We start from the raw sequence: 14,248 nt of genomic DNA, 5'->3' as shown, positions 1-14,248 counted from the left end.
TGTTAATAAAGTGTTAGGGTGTGCCGTCCTGAAGCAGCCCAGCGATACCGACACAGGGGCCACCACACCCCACACCCACCCCACAAATAATTCCAAATATGTCTGGGTTGAATTCCCAGTGTAAGGCCACGTGGTAATGGCTCCTACAGCATCTGAGAGCCAGCTTACCTGGGGATACCCCTGACTTCCCCCTATGGCAGTCTAGAGTCAGCAATCCCTCCTACTGCTGACCCGTTCATGCCTCTCAATACAATGCAAAAAAATGGTGAACTGCTCAATCAGATAGTGATGTCACTCAGGTGCTAAAAGGGAGGGGTAATTCTGTGAAGGAAAAAACAATGGTTCCCTAATGCACACTGAGTGAATAATATTCCTACATAATAGTCAGATAATACGGAGATCTTGGTTGCGTATATCTGCAGATATAGGGTTAAGCCCCCAGGCCGATCGACAAGGCCTCTCCGTCACTGGGGGTCCCTAATATTAGGTATGGGTCCGGGGTGCAGGACCCCATAATGTCGGCACAGGTCGGCCACCCCAGGTCAGCACACAGGTGAGAGTTAATATGGTTAATAAGAAGCACAGAAGTGCTATGTGAGTGGTGTGATTAAAATAATACAAAAATATATACAAAGTGATAGGGAAACTCATAAGTGTTAATAAAGTGTTAGGGTGTGCCGTCCTGAAGCAGCCCAGCGATACCGACACAGGGGCCACCACACCCCACACCCACCCCACAAATAATTCCAAATATGTCTGGGTTGAATTCCCAGTGTAAGGCCACGTGGTAATGGCTCCTACAGCATCTGAGAGCCAGCTTACCTGGGGATACCCCTGACTTCCCCCTATGGCAGTCTAGAGTCAGCAATCCCTCCTACTGCTGACCCGTTCATGCCTCTCAATACAATGCAAAAAAATGGTGAACTGCTCAATCAGATAGTGATGTCACTCAGGTGCTAAAAGGGAGGGGTAATTCTGTGAAGGAAAAAACAATGGTTCCCTAATGCACACTGAGTGAATAATATTCCTACATAATAGTCAGATAATACGGAGATCTTGGTTGCGTATATCTGCAGATATAGGGTTAAGCCCCCAGGCCGATCGACAAGGCCTCTCCGTCACTGGGGGTCCCTAATATTAGGTATGGGTCCGGGGTGCAGGACCCCATAATGTCGGCACAGGTCGGCCACCCCAGGTCAGCACACAGGTGAGAGTTAATATGGTTAATAAGAAGCACAGAAGTGCTATGTGAGTGGTGTGATTAAAATAATACAAAAATATATACAAAGTGATAGGGAAACTCATAAGTGTTAATAAAGTGTTAGGGTGTGCCGTCCTGAAGCAGCCCAGCGATACCGACACAGGGGCCACCACACCCCACACCCACCCCACAAATAATTCCAAATATGTCTGGGTTGAATTCCCAGTGTAAGGCCACGTGGTAATGGCTCCTACAGCATCTGAGAGCCAGCTTACCTGGGGATACCCCTGACTTCCCCCTATGGCAGTCTAGAGTCAGCAATCCCTCCTACTGCTGACCCGTTCATGCCTCTCAATACAATGCAAAAAAATGGTGAACTGCTCAATCAGATAGTGATGTCACTCAGGTGCTAAAAGGGAGGGGTAATTCTGTGAAGGAAAAAACAATGGTTCCCTAATGCACACTGAGTGAATAATATTCCTACATAATAGTCAGATAATACGGAGATCTTGGTTGCGTATATCTGCAGATATAGGGTTAAGCCCCCAGGCCGATCGACAAGGCCTCTCCGTCACTGGGGGTCCCTAATATTAGGTATGGGTCCGGGGTGCAGGACCCCATAATGTCGGCACAGGTCGGCCACCCCAGGTCAGCACACAGGTGAGAGTTAATATGGTTAATAAGAAGCACAGAAGTGCTATGTGAGTGGTGTGATTAAAATAATACAAAAATATATACAAAGTGATAGGGAAACTCATAAGTGTTAATAAAGTGTTAGGGTGTGCCGTCCTGAAGCAGCCCAGCGATACCGACACAGATGCTGTAGGAGCCATTACCACGTGGCCTTACACTGGGAATTCAACCCAGACATATTTGGAATTATTTGTGGGGTGGGTGTGGGGTGTGGTGGCCCCTGTGTCGGTATCGCTGGGCTGCTTCAGGACGGCACACCCTAACACTTTATTAACACTTATGAGTTTCCCTATCACTTTGTATATATTTTTGTATTATTTTAATCACACCACTCACATAGCACTTCTGTGCTTCTTATTAACCATATTAACTCTCACCTGTGTGCTGACCTGGGGTGGCCGACCTGTGCCGACATTATGGGGTCCTGCACCCCGGACCCATACCTAATATTAGGGACCCCCAGTGACGGAGAGGCCTTGTCGATCGGCCTGGGGGCTTAACCCTATATCTGCAGATATACGCAACCAAGATCTCCGTATTATCTGACTATTATGTAGGAATATTATTCACTCAGTGTGCATTAGGGAACCATTGTTTTTTCCTTCACAGAATTACCCCTCCCTTTTAGCACCTGAGTGACATCACTATCTGATTGAGCAGTTCACCATTTTTTTGCATTGTATTGAGAGGCATGAACGGGTCAGCAGTAGGAGGGATTGCTGACTCTAGACTGCCATAGGGGGAAGTCAGGGGTATCCCCAGGTAAGCTGGCTCTCAGATGCTGTAGGAGCCATTACCACGTGGCCTTACACTGGGAATTCAACCCAGACATATTTGGAATTATTTGTGGGGTGTGGTGGCCCCTGTGTCGGTATCGCTGGGCTGCTTCAGGACGGCACACCCTAACACTTTATTAACACTTATGAGTTTCCCTATCACTTTGTATATATTTTTGTATTATTTTAATCACACCACTCACATAGCACTTCTGTGCTTCTTATTAACCATATTAACTCTCACCTGTGTGCTGACCTGGGGTGGCCGACCTGTGCCGACATTATGGGGTCCTGCACCCCGGACCCATACCTAATATTAGGGACCCCCAGTGACGGAGAGGCCTTGTCGATCGGCCTGGGGGCTTAACCCTATATCTGCAGATATACGCAACCAAGATCTCCGTATTATCTGACTATTATGTAGGAATATTATTCACTCAGTGTGCATTAGGGAACCATTGTTTTTTCCTTAGCTCGGATAACTCCCTGGCCTTCTCCTCCGGGAGAAACACCTTTTTCTGGACTGTGTCCAGAATCATCCCTAGGAACAGTAGACGTGTTGTTGGAATCAGCTGTGATTTTGGGATATTTAGAATCCACCCGTGCTGAAGTAGCACTACCTGAGATAGTGCTACTCCGACCTCTAACTGTTCTCTGGACCTTGCCCTTATCAGGAGATCGTCCAAGTAAGGGATAATTAATACGCCTTTTCTTCGAAGAAGAATCATAATTTCTGCCATTACCTTGGTAAAGACCCGTGGTGCCGTGGACAATCCAAACGGCAGCGTCTGAAACTGATAATGACAGTTTTGTATCACAGACCTGAGGTACCCTTGGTGAGAAGGGTAGATTGGGACATGGAGATAAGCATCCTTGATGTCTAGAGATACCATATAGTCCCCTTCTTCCAGGTTCGCTATCACTGCTCTGAGTGACTCCATCTTGAATTTGAACCTTTTTATGTAAGTGTTCAAAGATTTTAGATTTAAAATTGGTCTCACCGAGCCGTCCGGCTTCGGTACCACAAACAGCGTGGAATAATACCCCTTTCCCTGTTGTAGGAGGTGTACCTTGATTATCACCTGCTGGGAATACAGCTTGTGAATAGCTTCCAATACTGCCTCCCTGTCGGAGGGAGACGTTGGTAGAGCAGACTTCAGGAACCGGCGAGGGGGAGACGTCTCGAATTCCAATTTGTACCCCTGTGATACTACCTGCAGGATCCAGGGGTCCACTTGCGAGTGAGCCCACTGCGCGCTGAAATTCTTGAGACGGCCCCCACCGTGCCCGAGTCTGCTTGCAGAGCCCCAGCGTCATGCTGAGGACTTGGCAGAAGCGGGGGAGGGCTTCTGCTCCTGGGAAGAGGCTGCATGGTGCAGTCTTTTTCCCCTTCCTCTGCCCCGGGGCAGGAACGAGCGGCCTTTTTCCCTCTTGCCCTTATAGGGACGAAAGGACTGGGTTTGAAAAGACGGTGTCTTTTTCTGCTGAGAGGTGACCTGGGGTAAAAAGGTGGATTTTCCAGCCGTTGCTGTGGCCACCAGGTCCGATAGACCGACCCCAAATAACTCCTCCCCTTTATACGGCAATACTTCCATATGTCGTTTGGAATCCGCATCACCTGACCACTGTCGCGTCCATAACGTTCTTCTGGCAGAAATGGACATCGCACTTACTCTAGATGCCAGGGTGCAAATATACCTCTGTGCATCTCGCATATATAGTAATGCATCCTTCAAATGCTCTATAGTTAATAATATACTGTCCCTATCCAGGGTATCAATATTTTCAGTCAGGGAATCCGACCAAGCCACTCCAGCGCTGCACATCCAGGCTGAGGCGATCGCTGGTCGCAGTATAACACCGGTATGTGTGTATATACCTTTTAAGATATTTTCCAGCCTTCTATCAGCTGGTTCCTTGAGAGCGGCCGTATCAGGAGACGGTAACGCCACTTGTTTTGATAAGCGTGTGAGCGCCTTATCTACCCTAGGGGGTGTTTCCCAACGTGCCCTAACCTCTGGCGGGAAAGGGTATAGTGCCAATAATTTATTAGAAATCAGCAGTTTTTTATCGGGGGAAACCCACGCTTTATCACACACCTCATTTAATTCATCTGACTCAGGAAAAACCACTGGTAGTTTTTTCACACCCCACATAATACCCTTTTTTGTGGTACTTGTAGTGTCAGAAATGTTCAATGCCTCCTTCATTGCCGTGATCATGTAACGTGTGGCCCTACTGGACATTACGTTTGTCTCGTCACCGTCGACACTGGATTCAGTATCCGTGTCAGGGTCTGTGTCGACCATCTGAGGTAACGGGCGTTTTAGCGCCCCTGACGGTGTCTGAGACGCCTGAACAGGCACTAATTGATTTGTCGGCTGTCTCATGTCGTCAACAGTTTTTTGCAAAGTGCTGACATTGTCACGTAATTCTTTAATTACTACCATCCAGTCAGGTGTCGACTCCCTAGGGGGTGACATCACTAACACAGGCAATTGCTCTGCTTCCACATTATTTTCCTCCTCATACATGTCGACACAATCGTACCGACACCCAGCACACACACAGGGAATGCTCTGATAGAGGACAGGACCCCACTAGCCCTTTGGGGAGACAGAGGGAGAGTTTGCCAGAACACACCAGAGCGCTATATATATACAGGGATAACCTTATATAAGTGTTACTCCCTGTTATAGCTGCTGTATTTATATATTAGCTGCCAATAGTGCCCCCCTCTCTGTTTTACCCTGTTTCTGTAGTGCAGGACTGCAGGGGAGAGTCAGGGAGCCGTCCTTCCAGCGGAGCTGTGAAAGAAAATGGCGCTTGTGTGCTGAGGAGAAAGGCTCCGCCCCCTTCACGGCGGCCTTTTCTCCCGCTTTTTTCAGGAAACTGGCAGGGGATAAATGCATCCATATAGCCCAGGAGCTATATGTGATGCATTTTTTTTAGCCATATAAGGTTTTTATATCGTTTTTATTGCGTCTCAGGGCGCTCCCCCCCAGCGCCCTGCACCCTCAGTGACCGGAGTGTGAAGTGTGCTGAGAGCAATGGCGCACAGCTGCAGTGCTGTGCGCTACCTTATTTGAAGACAGGAACGTCTTCTGCCGCCGCTTTCTCCGGACCTCTTCGCTCTTCTGGCTCTGTAAGGGGGCCGGCGGCGCGGCTCCGGGACCCATCCAGGCTGAACCTGTGATCGTCCCTCTGGAGCTAATGTCCAGTAGCCAAGAAGCCCAATCCACTCTGCAGTCAGGTAAGTTCGCTTCTTCTCCCCTTAGTCCCACGATGCAGTGAGCCTGTTGCCAGCAGGACTCACTGAAAATAAAAAACCTATTTAAACTTTTACTTCTAAGCAGCTCAGGAGAGCCACCTAGCTTGCACCCTTCTCGTTCGGGCACAAAAATCTAACTGAGGCTTGGAGGAGGGTCATAGGGGGAGGAGCCAGTGCACACCAGCTAGTCTAAAGCTTTTACTTTTTGTGCCCAGTCTCCTGCGGAGCCGCTATTCCCCATGGTCCTTACGGAGTTCCCAGCATCCACTAGGACGTCAGAGAAAGATGGGTACAGGGGGTATATACAGGGTGTAATAGATGGGTACAGGAGGTATAGACAGGGTGTAATAGATGGGTACAGGGGGTATATACAGGGTGTAATAGATGGGTACAGGGGGTATTATACAGGGTGTAATAGATGGGTACAGAGGGTATATACAGTGTGTAATAGATGGGTACAGGGGGTATAGACAGGGTGTAATAGATGGGTACAGGGGGTATTATACAGGGTGTAATAGATGGGTACAGGGGGTATTATACAGGGTGTAATAGATGGGTACAGGGGGTATTATACAGGGTGTAATAGATGGGTACAGGAGGTATAGACAGGGTGTAATAGATGGGTACAGGGGGTATATACAGGGTGTAATAATAAGAATTTACTTACCGATAATTCTATTTCTCGGAGTCCGTAGTGGATGCTGGGGTTCCTGAAAGGACCATGGGGAATAGCGGCTCCGCAGGAGACAGGGCACAAAAAGTAAAGCTTTAGGATCAGGTGGTGTGCACTGGCTCCTCCCCCTATGACCCTCCTCCAAGCCAGTTAGGTACTGTGCCCGGACGAGCGTACACAATAAGGGAGGAATTTTGAATCCCGGGTAAGACTCATACCAGCCACACCAATCACACCGTACAACTTGTGATCTAAACCCAGTTAACAGTATGATAACAGCGGAGCCTCTGAAAAGATGGCTCACAACAATAATAACCCGATTTTTGTAACTATGTACAAGTATTGCAGATAATCCGCACTTGGGATGGGCGCCCAGCATCCACTACGGACTCCGAGAAATAGAATTATCGGTAAGTAAATTCTTATTTTCTCTATCGTCCTAGTGGATGCTGGGGTTCCTGAAAGGACCATGGGGATTATACCAAAGCTCCCAAACGGGCGGGAGAGTGCGGATGACTCTGCAGCACCGAATGAGAGAACTCCAGGTCCTCTTTTGCCAGGATATCAAATTTGTAGAATTTTACAAACGTGTTCTCCCCTGACCACGTATCTGCTCGGCAGAGTTGTAATGCCGAGACCTCTCGGGCAGCCGCCCAAGATGAGCCCACCTTCCTTGTGGAATGGGCCTTAACCGATTTAGACTGTGGCAGGCCTGCCTCAGAATGTGCAAGTTGAATTGTGTTACAAATCCAACGAGCAATCGACTGCTTAGAAGCAGGCGCACCCAACTTGTTGGGTGCATACAGTATAAACAGCGAGTCAGATTTTCTGACTCCAGCTGTCCTGGAACATATTTTCAGGGCCCTGACAACTTCTAGCAACTTGGAGTCCTCCAAGTCCCTAGTAGGTGCAAGGCACCACAATAAGCTGGTTCAGGTGAAACACTGACACCACCTTAGGGAGAGAACTGGGGACGAGTCCGCAGCTCTGCCCTGTCCGAATGGACAAACAGATATGGGCTTTTTTGAGAAAAAACCACCAATTTGACACTCGCCTGGTCCAAGCCAGGGCCAAGAGCATGGTCACTTTTTATGTGAGATGCTTCAAATCCACATATTTGACTGGTTTTAAACCAATGTGATTTGAGGAATCCCAGAACAACGTTGAGATCCCACAGTGCCACTGGAGGCACAAAAAAGGGGTTTGTATATGCAATACTCCCTTGACAAACTTCTGGACTTCAGGAACTGAAGCCAATTCTTTCTGGAAGAAAATTTACAGGGCCGAATTTGAACCTTAATGGACCCCAATTTGAGGCCCATAGACACTCCTGTTTGCAGGAAATGCAGGAAACGACCGAGTTGAAATTTCTTTGTGGGGCCTTCCTGGCCTCACACCACGCAACATATTTTCGCCACACGTGGTGATAATGTTGTGCGGTCACCTCCTTTCTGGCTTTGACCAGGGTAGGAATGACCTCTTCCGGAATGCCTTTTTTCCCTTAGGATCCGGCTTTCCATCGCCATGCCGACAAACGCAGCTGCGGTAAGTCTTGGAACAGACATGGTACTTGCTGAAGCAAGTCCCTTCTTAGCGGCAGAGGCCATAAGACCTCTGTAAGCATCTCTTGAAGTTCCGGGTACCAAGCCCTTCTTGGCCAATCCGGAGCCATGAGTATAGTTCTTACTCCTCTACGTCTTATAATTCTCAGCACCTTAGGTATGAGAAGCAGAGGAGGGAACACATACACCGACTGGTACACCCACGGTGTTACCAGAACGTCCACATCTATTGCCTGAGAGTCTCTTGACCTGGCGCAATACCTGTCCCGTTTTTTGTTCAGACGGGACGCCATCATGTCCACCTTTGGTATTTCCCAACGGTTTACAATCATGTGGAAAAAACTTCTCAATGAAGTTTCCACTCTCCCGGGTGGAGGTCGTGCTGAGGAAGTCTGCTTCCCAGTTTCCATTCCCGGGATGAAAAACTGCTGACAGTGTTATCACATGATTTTCCGCCCAGCGAAAAGTCCTTGCAGTTTCTGCCATTGCCCTCCTGCTTCTTGTGTCGCCCTGTCTGTTTACGTGGGCGACTGCCGTGATGTTTTTCCCACTGGATCAATACCGGCTGACCTTGAAGCAGAGGTCTTGCTAAGCTTAGAGCATTATAAATTTACCCTTAGCTCCAGTATATTTATGTGGAGAAAAGTCTCCATACTTGATCACACTCCCTGGAAATTTTTCCCTTGTGTGACTGCTCCCCAGCCTCTCAGGCTGGGCTCCGTGGTTACCAGCATCCAATCCTGAATGCCGAATCTGCGGCCCTCTAGAAGATGAGCACTCTATAACCACCACAGGAGAGACACCCTTGTCCTTGGATATTGGGTTATCCGCTGATGCATCTGAAGATGCGATCCGGACCATTTGTCCAGCAGATCCCACTGAAAAGTTCTTACGTGAAATCTGCCGAATGGAATTGCTTCGTAGGAAGCCACCATTTTTACCAGGACCCTTGTGCAATGATGCACTGTTTTTAGGAGGTTCCTGACTTGCTCGGATAACTCCCTGGCTTTCTCTTCCGGGAGAAACACCTTTTTCTGGACTGTGTCCAGAATCATCCCTAGGCACAGCAGACGTGTCGTCGGGATCAGCTGCGATTTTGGAATATTTAGAATCCACCCGTGCTGATTGTAGCAGTATCCGAGATAGTGCTACTCCGACCTCCAACTGTTCCCTGGATTATGCCCCTATCAGGAGATCGTCCAAGTAAGGGATAATTAAGACGCCTTTTCTTCGAAGAAGAATCATCATTTCGGCCATTACCTTGGTAAAGACCCCGGGGTGCCGTGGACAATCCAAACGGCAGCGTCTGAAACTGATAGTGACAGTTCTGCACCACGAACCTGAGGTACCCTTAGTGAGAAGGGCAAATTTGGGACATAGAGGTAAGCATCCCTGATGTCCCGGGACACTATATAGTCCCCTTCTTCCTGGTTCGTTATCACTGCTCTGAGTGACTTCATCTTAATTTGAACCTTTGTAAGTGTTCAAAAAAAAATTTTTTAGAATAAGTCTCACCTAGCCTTCTGGCTTCAGTACCACAATATAGTGTGGAATAATACCCCTTTTCTGTAGTAGGAGGGGTAATTTAATTATCACCTGCTGGGAATACAGCTTGTGAATTTTTTCCCATACTACCTCCTTGTCGGAGGGAGACTTGGTAAAGCAGACTTCAGGAGCCTGCGAAGGGGAAACGTCTCGACATTCCCATCTGTACCCCCGGGATACTACTTGTAGGATCCAGGGGTCCTGTACGGTCTCAGCGCCATGCTGAGAACTTGTCAGACGCGGTGGAACGCTTCTGTTCCTGGGAATGGGCTGCCTGCTGCAGTCTTCTTCCCTTTCCTCTATCCCTGGGCAGATATGATCTTATAGGGACGAGAGGACTGAGGCTGAAAAGACGGTGTCTTTTTCTGCAGAGATGTGACTTAGGGTAAAAACCGGTGGATTTTCCAGCAGTTGCCGTGACCACCAGGTCCGATGGACCGACCCCAAACAAGTCCTCTTCCTTTATACGGCCATACTGTGCCGTTTGGAATCTGCATCACCTGACCACTGTCGTGTCCATAACATCTTCTGGCAGTTATGGACATCGCGTTTATTCATGATGCCAGAGTGCAAATATCCCTCTGTGCATCTCGCATATATAGAAATGCTCTATAGTCAATAAAATACTGTCCCTGTCAAGGGTATCAATATTTTTAGTCAGGGAATCCGACCAAGCCACCCTAGCTCTGCACATCCAGGCTGAGGCGATCGCTGGCCGCAGTATAACACCAGTATGTGTGTATATACTTTTTATTATATTTTCCAGCCTTGTCAGCTGGTCCTTGAGGACGGCCCTATCTATAGACGGTACCGCCACTTGTTTTGATAAGCGTGTGAGCGCCTTATCCACCTTAAGGGGTGTTTCCCAACGCGCCCTAACTTCTGGCGGGAAAGGGTATACCGCCCATAATTTTCTATCGGGGGGAACCCACGCATCATCACACACTTTATTTAATTTATCTGATTCAGGAAAAACTATGGTAGTTTTTTCACATCCCACATAATACCCTCTTTTGTGGTACTTGTAGTATCAGAAATACGTAACACCTCCTTCATTGCCTTTAACGTGTGGCCCTAATAAGGAATACGTTTGTTTATTCACCGTCGACACTGGATTCAGTGTCCCTGTCTGTGTCTGTGTCGACCGACTAAAGTAAACGGGCGTTTTAAAAACCCTTGACGGTGTTTTTGAGACGTCTGGACCGTACTAATTGTTTGTCGGCCGTCTCATGTCGTCAACCGACTTTGCAGCGTGTTGACATTATCACGTAATTTCCTAAATAAGCCATCCATTCCGGTGTCGACTCCCTAGAGAGTGACATCACCATTACAGGCAATTGCTCCGCCTCCACGCCAATATCGTCCTCATACATGTCGACACACACGTACCGACACACAGCAGACACACAGGGAATGCTCTATACGAAGACAGGACCCACTAGCCCTTTGGGGAGACAGAGGGAGAGTCTGCCAGCACACACCAAAAAGCGCTATATATGACAGGGATAGCCTTATGATTAAGTGCTCCCTTATAGCTGCTTTTATATTAATATATATATAGCCATTTATTTTGCCCCCCCTCTCTGTTATACCCTGTTTCTGTAGTGCAGTGCAGGGGAGAGACCTGGGAGCCTTCCTGACCAGCGGAGCTGTGACAGAAAATGGCGCCGTGTGCTGAGGAGATAGGCCCCGCCCCTTTTCCGGCGGGCTCGTCTCCCGCTATTTAGTACATTTAGGCAGGGGTAAATATCTCCATATAGCCTCTGGGGCTATATGTGAGGTATTTTTAGCCTTTTTAAAGGTTTTCATTTGCCTCCCAGGGCGCCCCCCCCCAGCGCCCTGCACCCTCAGTGACTGCCGTGTGAAGTGTGCTGAGAGGAAAATGGCGCACAGCTGCAGTGCTGTGCGCTACCTTAAGAAGACTGCAGGAGTCTTCAGCCGCCGATTCTGGACCTCTTCTTGCTTCAGCATCTGTGAGGGGGCCGGCGGCGTGGCTCCGGTGACCATCCAGGCTGTACCTGTGATCGTCCCTCTGGAGCTTCATGTCCAGTAGCCAAGAAGCCAATCCATCCTGCACGCAGGTGAGTTCACTTCTTCTCCCCTCTGTCCCTCGTTGCAGTGATCCTGTTGCCAGCAGGAATCACTGTAAAATAAAAAACCTAAGCTAAACTCTCTAAGCAGCTCTTTATGAGAGCCACCTAGAATTGCACCCTTCTCGGCCGGGCACAAAATCTAACTGGCTTGGAGGAGGGTCATAGGGGGAGGAGCCAGTGCACACCACCTGATCCTAAAGCTTTACTTTTTGTGCCCTGTCTCCTGCGGAGCCGCTATTCCCCATGGTCCTTTCAGGAACCCCAGCATCCACTAGGACGATAGAGAAAGATGGGTACAGGGGGTATATACAGGGTGTAATAGATGGGTACAGGAGGTATAGACAGGGTGTAATAGATGGGTACAGGGGGTATATACAGGGTGTAATAGATGGGTACAGGGGGTATTATACAGGGTGTAATAGATGGGTACAGGGGGTATTATACAGGGTGTAATAGATGGGTACAGGGGGTATTATACAGGGTGTAATAGATGGGTACAGGAGGTATTATACAGGGTGTAATAGATGGGTACAGGGGGTATTATACAGGGTGTAATAGATGGGTACAGGGGGTATATACAGTGTGTAATAGATGGGTACAGGGGGTATAGACAGGGTGTAATAGATGGGTACAGGGGGTATTATACAGGGTGTAATAGATGGGTACAGGAGGTATTATACAGGGTGTAATAGATGGGTACAGGGGGTATTATACAGGGTGTAATAGATGGGTACAGGGGGTATTATACAGGCTGTAATAGATGGGTACAGGGGGTATTATACAGGGGGTAATAGATGGGTACAGGGGGTATTATACAGGGTGTAATAGATGGGTACAGGAGGTATTATACAGGGTGTAATAGATGGGTACAGGGGGTATTATACAGGGTGTAATAAATGGGTACAGGGGGTATTATACAGGGTGTAATAGATGGGTACAGGAGGTATTATACAGGGTGTAATAGATGGGTACAGGAGGTATAGACAGGGTGTAATAGATGGGTACAGGGGGTATTATACAGTGTGTAATAGATGGGTACAGGGGGTATATACAGGGTGTAATAGATGGGTACAGGGGGTATTATACAGGGTTTAATAGATGGGTACAGGAGGTATAGACAGGGTGTAATAGATGGGTACAGGGGGTATTATACAGGGTGTAATAGATGGGTACAGGGGGTATATACAGGGTGTAATAGATGGGTACAGGGGGTATATACAGTGTGTAATAGATGGGTACAGGGGGTATAGACAGGGTGTAATAGATGGGTACAGGGGGTATTATACAGGGTGTAATAGATGGGTACAGGGGGTATTATACAGGGTGTAATAGATGGGTACAGGGGGTATTATACAGGGTGTAATAGATGGGTACAGGAGGTATATACAGTGTGTAATAGATGGGTACAGTGGGTATATACAGGGTGTAATAGATGGGTACAGGGGGTATTATACAGGGTGTAATAGATGGGTACAGGAGGTATAGACAGGGTGTAATAGATGGGTACAGGGGGTATTATACAGTGTGTAATAGATGGGTACAGGGGGTATATACAGGGTGTAATAGATGGGTACAGGGTGTAATAGATGGGTACAGGAGGTATAGACAGGGTGTAATAGATGGGTACAGGGGGTATTATACAGGATGTAATAGATGGGTACAGGGTGTAATAGATGGGTACAGGGGGTATTATACAGGGTGTAATAGATGGGTACAGGAGGTATAGACAGGGTGTAATAGATGGGTACAGGGGGTATTATACAGGGTGTAATAGATGGGTACAGAGGGTATATACAGTGTGTAATAGATGGGTACAGGAGGTATAGACAGGGTGTAATAGATGGGTACAGGGCAGGGTGTAATAGATGGGTACAGGGGGTATTATACAGGGTGTAAAAGATGGGTACAGGAGGTATATACAGTGTGTAATAGATGGGTACAGGGGGTATTATACAGGGTGTAATAGATGGGTACAGGGGGTATTATACAGGGTGTAATAGATGGGTACAGGGGGTATTATACAGGGTGTAATAGATGGGTACAGGAGGTATATACAGGGTGTAATAGATGGGTACAGGGGGTATTATACAGGGTGTAATAGATGGGTACAGGAGGTATATACAGGATGTAAAAAATAAGAATTTACTTACCGATAATTCTATTTCTCATAGTCCGTAGTGGATGCTGGGACTCCGTCAGGACCATGGGGAATAGCGGGCTCCGCAGGAGACAGGGCACATCTAAATAAAGCTTTTAGGATCACATGGTGCGTACTGGCTCCTCCCCCTATGACCCTCCTCCAAGCCTCAGTTAGGTACTGTGCCCGGACGAGCGTACACAATAAGGAAGGATCTTGAATCCCGGGTAAGACTCATACCAGCCACACCAATCACACCGTACAACTTGTGATCTGAACCCAGTTAACAGTATGATA

At 47.9% G+C, this 14,248-nt stretch overlaps 1 protein-coding gene across 3 annotated transcripts in view; it reads right to left on the bottom strand.

Moving 5' to 3' along the window:
- Positions 1-14,248, bottom strand: part of FBXL6 (F-box and leucine rich repeat protein 6) — a 236,357-nt gene that overhangs the window by 170,568 nt on the left and 51,541 nt on the right. The gene's annotated exons all lie outside the window — the stretch shown is intronic.

This window comes from Pseudophryne corroboree, chromosome 5 (assembly GCF_028390025.1).
Source record: "Pseudophryne corroboree isolate aPseCor3 chromosome 5, aPseCor3.hap2, whole genome shotgun sequence".
Classification (NCBI taxonomy): domain Eukaryota; kingdom Metazoa; phylum Chordata; class Amphibia; order Anura; family Myobatrachidae; genus Pseudophryne; species Pseudophryne corroboree.
The sequence above is the reverse complement of the archived record's forward strand: the minus strand, read 5'-3'. Positions and strand labels throughout refer to the sequence as shown.